This window comes from Lissotriton helveticus, chromosome 2_1, assembly GCF_964261635.1.
Source record: "Lissotriton helveticus chromosome 2_1, aLisHel1.1, whole genome shotgun sequence".
NCBI lineage: Eukaryota > Metazoa > Chordata > Amphibia > Caudata > Salamandridae > Lissotriton > Lissotriton helveticus.
Genome location: NC_136059.1, coordinates 52,858,253 through 52,871,967, shown reverse-complemented (window position 1 = coordinate 52,871,967; position 13,715 = coordinate 52,858,253). Strand labels below are relative to the sequence as shown.

Sequence of the window (13,715 nt, the reverse complement as noted above, 5' to 3'; positions counted from 1 at the left end):
TGGCTGCCAAGTGGCATCACGATCATCAGAAGAGGCGCTTGAAGAAGAAGATGATGGACTCAGCCTCCGTTTCCATGCTGGTGGTCTGAAAGACAATAGATCTTCCGAAACAGTGGTTTGCTCCACTTTGCCTGCAGGAAGCTCGATTTCCTGAAATGCCCCTACGTCAGGAGCAAAAACTACTATTGTGGGCTGCTCTTGTGGCTGCATCTGCTGTTCTTTTTGCGGCTGCTGCCGCTGTTCTTGTTGCCGCTGCTGTTTGGGCTGGACTGTTCCCATGGGGTACAGGGTCAAGACTGATTTGCATATGGCTGGGTTAAAACTGGAATGGCATGGTGAGCAAAAAAACGATGGATTTATGCCCAGATCTCTGTACTGGGGTGAATGTATGACATTGTTCTGCATTCTGTCCATCACCTGTTGTTTTTGCATTTGTCACCCCGAGTGGGATGGGTATGCTCAGACATGAGTCCCGTGCTCTCGATTCCACTGGAATCAAGCTATGCTGGCTGATGAGGGCTGAAAGCCCGAAAGCGGTCCTTGGATGCTTGTTTCCAGTCCAGGGAGGACCAGGCTTGGCAGTTCGGGCTGGTCTGTTCCCATGGGTCACAGGGTCAAGATTGATTTGTATTTGGCTGGGTTCAAACTGGAATGGCATGGTGAGCAAAAAAACTATGGATTTGGGCCCAGATCTCTGTCATGGGGTGAACGTATGACATTGTTCTGCATTCTGTCCATCAACTGTTGTTTTTGCATTTGTCACCCTTAGTGGGACGGATATTCTCAGACGTGAGTCCTTTGTTCTCCATGCCACTGGAATCTACCTATCCTGGCTGATGAGGGCTAAAAACCCTAAACCGGTCCTAGGATGCTTGTTTCCAGTCCTGGGAGGACCTGGCTTGGCAGTTAGGGCTGGACTATTCCCATGGGGCACAGAGTCAAGACTGATTTGCATATGGCTGGGTTCAAACTGGAATGGCATGGTGAGCAAAAAAACGATGGAGTTAGGCCCAGATCTCTGTACTGGGGTGAACGTATGACATTGTTCTGCATTCTGTCCATCACCTGTTGTTTTTACATTTATCACCCCAAGTGGGACGGGTAAGCTCAGACGTGAGTCCCGCGCTCTCCATGCTACTGAAATCAAGCTATCCAGGCTGATGAGGGCTGAAAGCCCGAAACCGGTCCTTGGATGCTTGTTTCCAGTCCAGGGAGATCCTGGCTTGGCAGTTCGGGCTGGACTGTTCCCATGGGGCACAGGGTCAAGACTGATTTGCATATGGCTGGGTTCAAACTGGAATGGCATGGTGAGCAAAAAAATGATGGCTTTAGTCCCAGATCTCTGAACTGGGGTGAATGTATGACATTGTTCTGCATTCTGTCCATCACCTGTTGTTTTTGCATTTGTCACCCCGAGTGGGACGGGTATGCTCAGACATGAGTCTCGTGCTCTCCATGGCACTGGAATCAAGCTATCCAGGCTCATGAGGGCTGAAAGCCTGAAACCGGTTCTTGTTGAGATGGCACACTTATATGCTGAGTTTCCACCTGTGTTGATTGCCTACTACTTTGCGATAATGACATTACAACATCGCTGCTCGTTAGTAGACTGGCTACCTCTGCGGCACTCAAGGGCTTTTGCTGATGTTGGTGGGGTTGTACCGCTGGTGCGGTGGTGCTGCTCCTAGGTTGGTTTCCGGACAACGCTGCTGCAGGCGTATCTTTTTTGGTCCCAAAAAAAATAGTGGCCGGCACACCAGTCGTGGTTAATGGCACTTCCCGTTTCTGTTTCTTTTTCTTACCAGCAACTTTCTTGGTAATGGACCTGGTACCTTTCTTTGGGGCCATGTTCTTCAGATGTCAGGAAGGACGCAGATGCACAACAAATTGTGGTCACACGTGGGCGTGATGCGGAGCAGGACTTCTGTCTGGCTGGCAGTACAACGGGTGATGAGATGATGATGATGATGATGATGACACCTCCTCCTCTGGGTTTTTATGCACTTAAAAGCAAATAAGCCAGGAGAAGAACATCAGTGAAATGTTGCATTTGTTGTTGTGGTTCAGTTACTTACTACTGTACTTGTGCAAACAAAATATATAGTCTAGCCATTTCTTAGACTTTGTCAACAAGGGCTATGTTATACTACTGTGTACATACACACACTACACTCTCAAGAAGGATAGGAAAGAGAATAGGAACCACCAAAATAACAATTTAATGGAAGTGAGTTGGACCCTATTTGCCATTAAATAATTTGAGCATTACATCATTCATGGAGCTGCTGCTGGCAAAGGGGGTGGATGGATGGGAGCAGTAAGCCAATATGAAAACCATGCAGGCATATATGGCAAAAGCAGGACACTAATAACTCCCACCATAAAAGAAGGACACCAGGCACAATCACACTCACAAATCACAAACAACAAGCAGGGGGCCTGGGAAACACCAGAAGCTGACAAAAAGGCCTATAAAAGCCAGGCAAAGAATACATGCTAAAGCACACTACTCTGCCTTTTTAATGCAACAAAATGCAAATACGCAAATTCACAGGCCCCAATAAGGTCTGCAGGGTGCATGCATTGCACACCAACACACACCAGACACACACAACAAAGGAATGTCTTTAAAACTCCCAACATCACAAAGCCCACCCCAAAAAAAATCTTCCCAACTCAATCCAATTCCATCCATGCCCTAACTGATATCTAAATTCAACGCACCACACATAAACACTTGATTAATAAAGCTGTGGCTACCTGCTCTGATCCTACTGGATGAAAGCAGGCCTGTTGGCAGACAAGGCCAGACAATATTGCAGGCCTAGGCTTCAAAATGGCCACCAGCCACATGGCCAGGCCCAACATCAGAAAACCCACCCCAAGAAAACACACTTCCCAACTCAATCCAATGCCATCCATGCCCTAAATGATGTCTAAAAATTCAAAAGACCACACAGAAACACTTGAATAATAAAGCTGTGGCTACCTGCTCTGAGTCTACTGGATGAAACAAAGCAGGCCTGTTGGCAGACAAGGCCAGACAAGCTTGCAGGCCTAGGCTTCAAAATGGCTAACAGCCACATGGCCAGTCCCAACATCAGAAAGCCCACCTCAAGAAAACACACTTCCCAACTCAATCCAATGCCATCCATGCCCTAAATGATGTCTATAAATTCAACATACCACACAGAAACACTTGATTAATAAAGCTGTGGCTACCTGCTCTGAGCCTACTGGATGAAAGCAGGCCTGTTGCCGGACTAGGCCAGACAAGCTTGCAGGCCTAGGCTTCAAAATGGTCACTAGCCACATGGCCAGGCCCAACATCAGAAAGCCCACCCCAAGAAAACACACTTCCCAACTCAATCCAATGCCATCCATGCCCTGAATGATGTCTAAAAATTCAACAGACCACACATAAACACTTGATTAATAAAGCTGTGGCTACCTGCTCTGAGCCTACTGGATTTAAGCAGGCCTGTTGGCAGACAAGGCCAGACAAGCTTGCAGGCCTAGGCTTCTAAATGGCCACCAGCCAAAAGGCCAGGCCTAACAACAGAAAGCCCACCCCAAAAAAACACATTTCCCAATTCAATCCAGTGCCATCCAGGCCCTAAATGATGCTTGAAAATGAAATACATAAAAAACACACCAAAGGAACAGTTGTTTCATCATGCACACACACATGAGGCCATGACTTGCTCTGGGCCTACTGACTACTACCACCTACAACATTTTTTTTTAAAAAGATATGATAGTTACCAAAAATAAATTGTAGTAGCAACAACTGCAATGCCCCCAATCAAACAGACACAACAACCACTTACCTGTAAAATATCCATTTCAAAAATCCTCAAATCCAATTGCAATGATGCAGCAGACAAAAAGAGTGATCTTTCCAGCTCAAAATCGAAAGGCAGAATGAGCAGGAGATGGACAAAGCACTGGGAGGAGCCTGCTGGACAGGAACAGGAAGTTCAGAATCTGTGGCACTTCCTCCCTCTACCCCTTTTTTAAAATGGACTCCTTGCACCAAAAAGGACAGCCAAAGGTCAATCTGAGGAGTTTTTTTCAACCAAATCATCATTTGCAGAAGGTTTCTTGCTGCTAGAGCTGATATTCTTCTCCAAATTGAAAATTTTACATCTTCGAGTTTTCGAGCTTCACATTACTTCTGGCGGCACGTCCAAAATGACGTGATCGAGTTCTCTCGCTCCCTGACGCGTTGGATATGACGTGTTCGGGTTCTCTCGCTCCTTGGCGCTTTTGATGTGACGTGTCCGCGTCCTCGCGCTCTCGGTGGAGAATGACGTGTTCGAGATCTCATACTCTCTCGGTGCATGATCGCGAGACGAATGACGTGATCGCTAGACGAATGACGTGATCGTGTGATGAATGACGTGATTGCGGGCGCTAACTCGCGCGAGATAGTGCAAAATGGCGACCCACAATCCAACATGTCGTGGAGAACGCGACCGGATCGGGAAAACGTGTGGGCGAACGCGGGGATGCAGGTAAGGCGAACACACGCGCGTGAATGTATTTTTACAACGCGAGCAAGAAAAAATTCCGGGACGATGCGGATTGTGGAAATTTTGACATTTTCACGCTCTCTGCGGAGCGCAAAAATGTCAAATTATCGCAATTGCGGATAGCGGAACGGAATTTGATGCCCATGACCTCGACTTTCTGATAACATGCACCCATCTGGCAGGTGGTAGCCCATCTCTCTGTGCCTTCTTTGTTCGTGTTCTGCTCAGGCCGGAAAATTTGCATTGTGGGCATGATTGTAGGCTTCTTCGGAAGAATTATTACTCACTGTTGACTACTGGGAGGGGTCAGTCTCTCTGCAGTCATCTTAGGGTGCAGGTCATGATGGACTCCCTTGCAGAGTACTGCGAATAAAATGTACGTTTGTATTCTCTACTGTCTGACCCACTCATCATTCTTGGGAAGTGATGTAGCTCAGATTTCATCTGGAGTCAGGCATTGCTTTATTTTGTGCTTCAGACAGACTGCATTTAAATTGACGCGCACATTCTGGTGCAAGTAAAAACACATGAACATGAAATGAGGTCCAGTCAGTCTGAAATGCTTGTGCTGACTTAACATGTGTTTTTGCAGTGTAGAAGAAAACTTGTGATTTCAGTGGCCTTTTTAGCTTTGAAGATAATCATGGAATGTGTTCTCTCTTCCCAGCTCATTGTCTTGTAATCTACACCCCTGTCCGTGTCTTAATAGACTTTGGATTTGTTGCATATTTAGACAATACATGTTCAGTTCACAACACATCTTATAATATTAATTAATTAACCATGCACCATCATTACACGGGGCAAACACATTTTGCATGAAAAGCTATCTAAAACATTAGAGCATGTTGCTATGAGTGCGCTTTGGAAATTTGCACTAGTGCATGTATTATGCTATATTGTACATTGCACATTTTTTGCATGTTGTGTACAAATAATAAGAAAAACTGTTTTAAATAGCTTTTGCTAGGTAATCATTTATACAAGGTATTAGTAAGGGGGTGGAAAAACATAATAGCTGTATTTACATAAAAATTAATACTCTTTCTTATTTGTTTTTGTTTATGGGCCCATCATTAAATGGCTGCCTAAGAAATCCAGCACGGCTGAGAATCGTGCTGAAAAACGCATGCGCAGGACTGCCAAGTGGCTCAAGACACGAAGGAGTCAAGGCCTGTACATTCTTGTGATCGTGCCAATGTACCAGTGTTAGTTAAAATATCCGTCCTGCCTGCGATGTGACAGGACAGAGGAAATAGACTGAAACATTTTTCCTAGTAAATGTTGCTAAAACTTATAATTGTATTAATCATTACGCTTCCTTTGTTAAAGCCGGTATGGTTTTGAATTTCCAATGAGAACAGAATGGTGAGACCCTCATGTCACATATGGTAACCAATCACAGTGAGAGTTTTTCTGAATCTGAAACATTTTTATTGTAGTCTGCCAAGAATTAGAGGATAAATAATGACCTCTTTGGAGGCGTGTTAGCTTTAGGGAGAGTGTGAGCTTTTGAGAGGGAGCAGATGGGGCCAGACATCATATGGGTAAGGTACGTGATAGTCGCGAGTGCAGCCTGTGAAGAGATTGCATCTGAGGACAGACAGAGAGAGGTGGGGGTTTCATGCTCATATTTTTTTAGAGAAGTCCTTGCACGTCATATTTTTGGCAAGGCCGATCACATTCCTCTGTGGACTTGTGAAGGGCGGCCTGTCTTGCTCCTAAGCACAGACAGGAAGATTGATCAGACCAGGGCAGAGAGAGCAACAGATAGAAAGGGTTTACATTTGGATGCTAAAACCTTTAAGTTCATGCTTTGACTAACTAATTAGTTTTGAAAACATGTATTTGTCCAATTTATTTATTTCTCTTTATGGGATATTTTTGACATTATTAATTATTGATTAGCCTTGCAAGACTCCCTCTTTTCTTAGAAACTTTAAGAGTTTTGACTGACATTTTGCGCCACATTTTCGTTTCTACATGTGATGCTTTATATGCAGACTGTATTATGTTCTGTATTAATACTATATTTTCCTAATTTTCAATTCTGTAACCTGATTGATATTTGACTAATGAATAAAGGGTCAGAAAAACTTCACTTTTAACTAAGAAAATAAAACCCTTTAAAATACTCACCAACTCTCTTTAGTGGCTTAAATAATAATTTCATTGTTGACTGTTCATGTTTATCTAAAGCCTCCTGAAGGTAATATACGGTGTCAAGGACCCAACATCTTTGCAGCGGTAAAATAGAGGTAGAAGAGGTTTTTTTGCATTGAGAAATTTCTGTGAAATTACCGCTGTATCAGAAGGCATGGCAGGTGGTTGTAAGAAACCAGAGAGGCTCCACAGGTTTTGTGAACAAGTCACAGGATCTCACCGAGGCCCTGATCCCAGGTGTTGTGAATAAGTGACAGGAGCTCACTGAGGCCATGATCCCGGGTGTTGTGAATAAGTGACAGGAGCTCACTGAGGCCATGATCCCAGATGCTGTGAATAAGTGACAGGAGCTCACTGAGGCCATGATCCCAGGTGTTGTGAATAAGTGATAGGAGCTCACTGAGGCCATGATCCAAGGCGCTGTGAATAAGTGACGGGAGCTCACTGAGGCCCTGATCCCAGGTGTTATGAATTAGTGACAGGAGCTCACCGAGGCCATGATCCCAGGTGCTGTGAATAAGTGACAGGAGCTCACTGAGGCCATGATCCCGTGTGTTGTGAATAAATGACGGAAGCTCACTGAGGCCCTGGTCCCAGTAGTTGTGAATACGTTTCAGGAGCTCACTGAGGCCATAATCCCAGGTGCTGTGAATAAGTGACGGGAGCTCACTGAGGCCATGATCTCAGGTGTTATGAATTAGTGACAGGAGCTCACCGAGGCCATGATCCCAGGTGCTGTGAATAAGTGACAGGAGCTCACTGAGGCCATGATCCCGGGTGTTGTGAATAAATGACGGGAGCTCACTGAGGCCCTGGTCCCAGGAGTTGTGAATAAGTTTCAGGAGCTCACTGAGGCCATAATCCCAGGTGTTGTGAATAAGTGACAGGAGCTCACTGAGGCCATGATCCCAGGTGTTTTGAATAAGTGACAGGAGCTCACCGAGGCCATGATCTCAGGTGACGTGAATAAGTGACAGGAGCTCACTGAGGCCATGATCCCAGGTTTTGTGAATAAGTGACAGGAGCTCACTGAGGCCATGATCCCAGGCGTTATGAATAAGTGACAGGAGCTCACTGAGGCCCTGATCCCAGGCGTTATGAATAAGTGACAGGAGCTCACTGAGGCCATGATCCCGGGTGTTGTGAATAAATGACGGGAGCTCGCTGAGGCCCTGGTCCCAGGAGTTGTGAATAAGTGACGGGAGCTCACCGAGGCCATGATCTCAGGTGACGTTAATAAGTGACAGGAGCTCACTGAGGCCATGATCCTAGTTGTTGTGAATAAGTGACAGGAGCTCACTGAGGCCATGATCCCAGGTGTTGTGAATAAGCGACAGGAGCTCATTGAGGCCATGAATAAGTGACAGGAGCTCACTGAGGCCATGATCCCGGGTGTTGTGAATAAATGACGGGAGCTCACGGAGGCCATGATCCCAGGAGTTGTGAATAAGTTTCAGGAGCTCACTGAGGCCATAATCCCAGGTGTTGTGAATAAGTGACAGGAGCTCACTGAGGCCATGATCCCGGGTGTTGTGAATAAATGACGGGAGCTCACTGAGGCCAGGATCCCAGGTGCTGTGAATAAGTTTCAGGAGCTCACTGAGGCCATGATCCCAGGTGCTGTGAATAAGTTTCAGGAGCTCACTGAGGCCATGATCCCAGGTGTTGTGAATAAGCGACAGGAGCTCACTGAGGCCATGATCCCAGGTGTTGTGAATAAGCGACAGGAGCTCATTGAGGCCATGATCCCGGGTGCTGTGAATAAGCGACAGGAGCTCACTGTGGCCATGATCCCAGGTGCTGTGAATAAGTGACAGGAGCTCACTGAGGCCATGATCCCAGGTGTTGTGAATAAGTGATAGGAGCTCACTGAGGCCATGATCCAAGGCGCTGTGAATAAGTGACGGGAGCTCACTGAGGCCATGATCCCAGGTGCTGTGAATAAGTGACGGGAGCTCACTGAGGCCATGATCCCAGGTGCTGTGAATAAGTGACAGGAGCTCACTGAGGCCATGATCCCAGGTTTTGTGAATAAGTGAGAGGAGCTCACTGAGGCCATGATCCCAGGTGTTGTGAATAAGTGACAGGAGCTCACTGAGGCCATGATCTTAGGTGTTATGAATTAGTGACAGGAGCTCACCGAGGCCATGATCCCAGGTGCTGTGAATAAGTGACAGGAGCTCACTGAGGCCATGATCCCGGGTGTTGTGAATAAGTTTCAGGAGCTCACTGAGGCCATAATCCCAGGTGCTGTGAATTAGTTTCAGGAGCTCACTGAGGCCATGATCCCAGGTGCTGTGAATAAGTTTCAGGAGCTCACTGAGGCCATGATCCCAGGTGCTGTGAATAAGTGACAGGAGCTCACTGAGGCCATGATCCCAGGTGTTGTGAATAAGCGACAGGAGCTCACTGAGGCCATGATCCCAGGTGCTGTGAATAAGTGACAGGAGCTCACTGAGGCCATGATCCCAGGTGTTGTGAATAAGTGATAGGAGCTCACTGAGGCCATGATCCAAGGCGCTGTGAATAAGTGACGGGAGCTCACTGAGGCCCTGATCCCAGGTGTTGTGAATAAGTGACGGGAGCTCACTGAAGCCATGATCCCAGGTGCTGTGAATAAGTGACGGGAGCTCACTGAGGCCATGATCCCAGGTGTTGTGAATAAGTGACGGGAGCTCACTGAGGCCCTGATCCCAGGTGTTGTGAATAAGTGACGGGAGCTCACTGAAGCCATGATCCCAGGTGCTGTGAATAAGTGACGGGAGCTCACTGAGGCCATGATTCCAGGTGCTGTAAATTAGTGACAGGAGGTCACTGAGGCCCTGATCTTTCCCTGTGTTTGTGTAGCGAGTAATCAAGTGCTGTATTTTGACTGGCAGGTTCCACGCCTTCCTTGCACCCCTCCCCTGCTCTGCCTCATCCTCCGTGTATGATGAAGGCACACCCTCTCACTGCTTCCTCCTCATTTGAATTCCAGGCTCCTCATATCTCCAAGTCTGTGCACAGGGTCCGGGCTGAGCAGGAAGAGGCCCGTGCCGCGCAGAGCCCTCTCCAGGCATCAGGTAAGGAGCCACTCATTTGCAGGGGGTGCCAGGAACTTAGTCTCAAGGCATCAGGTAAGGAGCACACATGTGCAGGAGCCGCTGCGCAAAGCCCAACCATGTCCATGCAGTGCTTAATTTGTGCCAGTGCTTTCTGGTGCTCAGCACCAGCACTTAATTGCCAGCACCGGGGCTTATGACTGTCTGCCACATGGTAGTGGTGTCTGCCAATTTAGGTACGAGCACAGCAACTTCTGTTTATTATTCCAATTTTAATTTCCAATTATTAATATTTGCCTGCAAAGCCATTCTTATATCTTTGGGGGCCTGTAATAGTATCAATTGTCACACTTGTAAGAGTGTGGTGATTAGTAGTGTGTTGGTGCTGTCATTGGCAGCTCTGCCAGGGGCAACGGATGGTGAAAGCTCTAGTGTCCGCCTGTCCAGAGCCCCAGCACTCCTTTTTTTTTTACAAATTAAGCACTGTCCCGGCATCAGGCAAGGAGCACGCAGGTGCATGAGCGGCGCGCGCCCCGTCATTCATTAGAAGGGACGTCACTTCGAAGCAGGCTGCTCTGACCGGCCGCACTCGGGGGATTCAGGGCTGATTCTCAAGAACATTCATTAGTCCGACAGGCACAGCCCGACGCCGGTTACAGACAGAACTTTCTGATAAGGAGGGAGAGTGGAGTCATGCGGCAGGGGAGCGCCAACTAGTATAGTAGGGTTGACTGAAATAAGTACATTATGGGACAGGAAAAAACTAATATGCGACGTGAAAAGCAAATATGCGGTTTAATACGGGGCATTTACTAATGTGTAGTGTTTACGCCGGTGAACGTTGTGTGGGTAAAAATGTGGCCTCGCCAGTCCCAGTGTCAGACCGACGCACAGCACCTGAAGGCGCCTGTTACTGCGGCGAGGGGGCATCGAGGCGCCTCAACAGGCGCAGCAGCGGCGCAGCAACTTCAGATCCACTCGAGGGACGGACTTTTTGTTGTAAAATCTGCAGATTGTTCATAACGTGAAGCAAACATGGAAAGAGCTGAAACTTCATAATTAGCCGAGAAACCCCGTAGAATCCGAGTAGTCCCGCGGCCATGACAGAAACGAAAACTAAAGTATTCCAGACCAGACCCCACAGCCACCCCCAGCCACCCCAGACACCCCCAGCCACCCCAGACACCCCCAGCCACACCAGCCACCCCCAGCCACCCCAGCCACACCAGCCACCCCCAGCCACCCACAACCATCCTTCACCCCAGACACCCACAACCATCCTTCACCCCAGACACCCCAGCTATCCTTCACCCCAGACACCCCAGCCAGACTAGCCACACCCAGCCACCCACAGCCACCCCCAGCCATCCCCAGCCACCCACAGCCACCCCCAGCCACCCCCAGCCATCCCCAGCCACCCCAGCCACCCACAACTATCCTTCACCCCAGACAGCCCCAGCCACCCACAGCCACCCCCAACCATCCTTCACCCCAGACACCCCCATCCACCCCCTGCCACCCACAGCCATCCCAGCCATCCTTCACCCCAGACACCCCAGGCACCCCAGCCACCTACAAACATCCTTTACCCCAGCCACCCACAACCATCCTTCACCCCAGCCACACCAGCCACCCCCAGCCACCCACAACCACCCCAGCCATCCTTCACCCCAGCCACCCCCAGCCACCCCAGCCACCCACAACCATCCTTCACCCCAGCCACACCAGCCACCCCCAGCCACCCACAACCATCCTTCACCCCAGACACCCCAGCCATCCCAGACACAACAGCCATCTTCACCCCAGACACCCCCAGCCACCCCAGACACCCCAGCCATCCTTCACCCCAGACACCCCCAGCCACCCCAGACACCCCAGCCACCCTTCACCCCAGACACCCCAGACACCTCAGCCATCCTTCACCCCAGCCACACCAGACACCCTTCACCCCAGACACCCCAGCCACCCCAGACACCCCCAGCCACCCCAGACACCCCAGCCATCCTTCCCCCCAGACACCCCAGACACCCCAGACACCTCAGCCATCCTTCACCCCAGCCACACCAGACACCCCAGCCACCCCAGACACCCTTCACCCCAGACACCCCAGCCACCACAGACACCCCAGACACCCCCAGCCACCCCAGACACCCCAGCCATCCTTCACCCCAGACACCCCCAGCCACCCCAGACACCCCAGCCACCCTTCACCCCAGACACCCCAGACACCTCAGCCATCCTTCACCCCAGCCACACCAGACACCCCAGCCACCCCAGACACCCTTCACCCCAGACACCCCAGCCACCCCAGACACCCCCAGCCACCCCAGACACCCCAGCCATCCTTCCCCCCAGACACCCCAGACACCCCAGACACCTCAGCCATCCTTCACCCCAGCCACACCAGACACCCCAGACACCCCAGACACCCTTCACCCCAGACACCCCAGCCGCCACAGACACCCCAGACACCCCCAGCCACCCCAGACACCCCAGCCATCCTTCACCCCAGCCACCCCAGCCACCCCAGACATCCCTCACCCCAGAACCCCAGACACCTCAGCCATCCTTCACCCCAGCCACCCCAGACACCCCAGCCACCCCAGACACCCTTCACCCCAGACACCCCAGCCACCCCAGACACCCCCAGACAACCCAGACACCCCAGCCACCCCCAGCCACCCCGGACACCCCAGCCATCCTTCACCCCAGACACCCCAGACACCTCAGCCATCCTTCACCCCAGCCACCCCAGACACCCCAGCCATCCTTCACCCCAGACACCCCAGACACCCCAGACACCTCAGCCATTCTTCACCCCAGCCACCCCAGCCACCCCAGCCATCCTTCACCCCAGACACCCCAGACACCTCAGCCATCCTTCACCCCAGCCACCCCAGACACCCCAGCCATCCTTCACCCCAGACACCCCAGATACCTCAGCCATCCTTCACCCCAGCCATCCTTCACCCCAGACACCCAAGACACCTCAGCCATCCTTCACCCCAGCCACCCCAGACACCCCAGACACCCCGGCCATCCTTCACCCCAGACACCCCAGACACCCCAGACACCTCAGCCATTCTTCACCCCAGCCACCCCAGCCACCCCAGCCACCCCAGCCATCCTTCACCCCAGACACCCCAGATACCTCAGCCATCCTTCACCCCAGCCACCCCAGCCACACCAGCCACCCTAGCCACCCACTGCCACCCCCAGCCACCCCGGCCATCCTTCACCCCAGACACCCTCATCCACCCCCAGCCACACCAGCCACCCACAACCATCCTTCACCCCAGACACCCCCAGACACCCCAGCCACCCCAGCCACCCCCAGCCACCCCCAGCTACCCCAGTCACCTTAGCCAACCAGGTACCACAGCCAGCCCAGCCACCCCAGACACCCCCAGCCACCCCCAGCCACCCCAGACACCTCAGCCACCCCAGACACCTCAGCCATCCTTCACCCCAGCCACACCAGCCACCCCAGCCACCCCTAGCCACCCACAGCCACCCACAGCCACCCCAGACACCCACAGCCACCCCAGACACCCCCAGCCACCCCAGCCATCCTTCACCCCAGACACCCCCAGCCACCCCAGCCACCCCAGACACCCCCGGCCACTCCAGCTACCCCAGACACCTCAGCCATCCTTCACCTCAGCCACCCCCAGCCACAATAGACACCCCAGCCATATTTCACCCCCTCGCTGCTGCTCTCCCGGGCGAGCGCTGTGGTGCATCCAGGTTATGGTAATGTGCACGCGCAGAACATCCTTCCTTCGACCCGATTCCTCTTCTATAAACACAGATATTAAGCTTTAAGGATGCGATTCCACATTCCTCATCCATCAGTGCAAGGGTTATTTGGGGCTCCATTGTGCGCACAATCAAGTGTGGTAAGTGCGGGGAGATTTTGTTTATGGACATCAACAAAGTTCCATCTCTTTGGCTCTCGCAAACCTTTCGGAAGGCC

At 51.0% G+C, this 13,715-nt stretch overlaps 1 protein-coding gene across 1 annotated transcript in view; it reads left to right on the top strand.

Annotated features, from left to right (window-relative positions):
* Positions 1-9,696: 9,696 nt before the first annotated feature.
* LOC144819204 (uncharacterized) overlaps positions 9,697-13,715 on the top strand; it is a 52,087-nt gene continuing 48,068 nt past the window's right edge. Inside the window, exon 1 of the mRNA XM_078677179.1 lies at positions 9,697-9,760. The gene's annotated coding sequence lies outside the window, so the exon portion shown is untranslated. The remainder of the gene's footprint in view (positions 9,761-13,715) is intronic.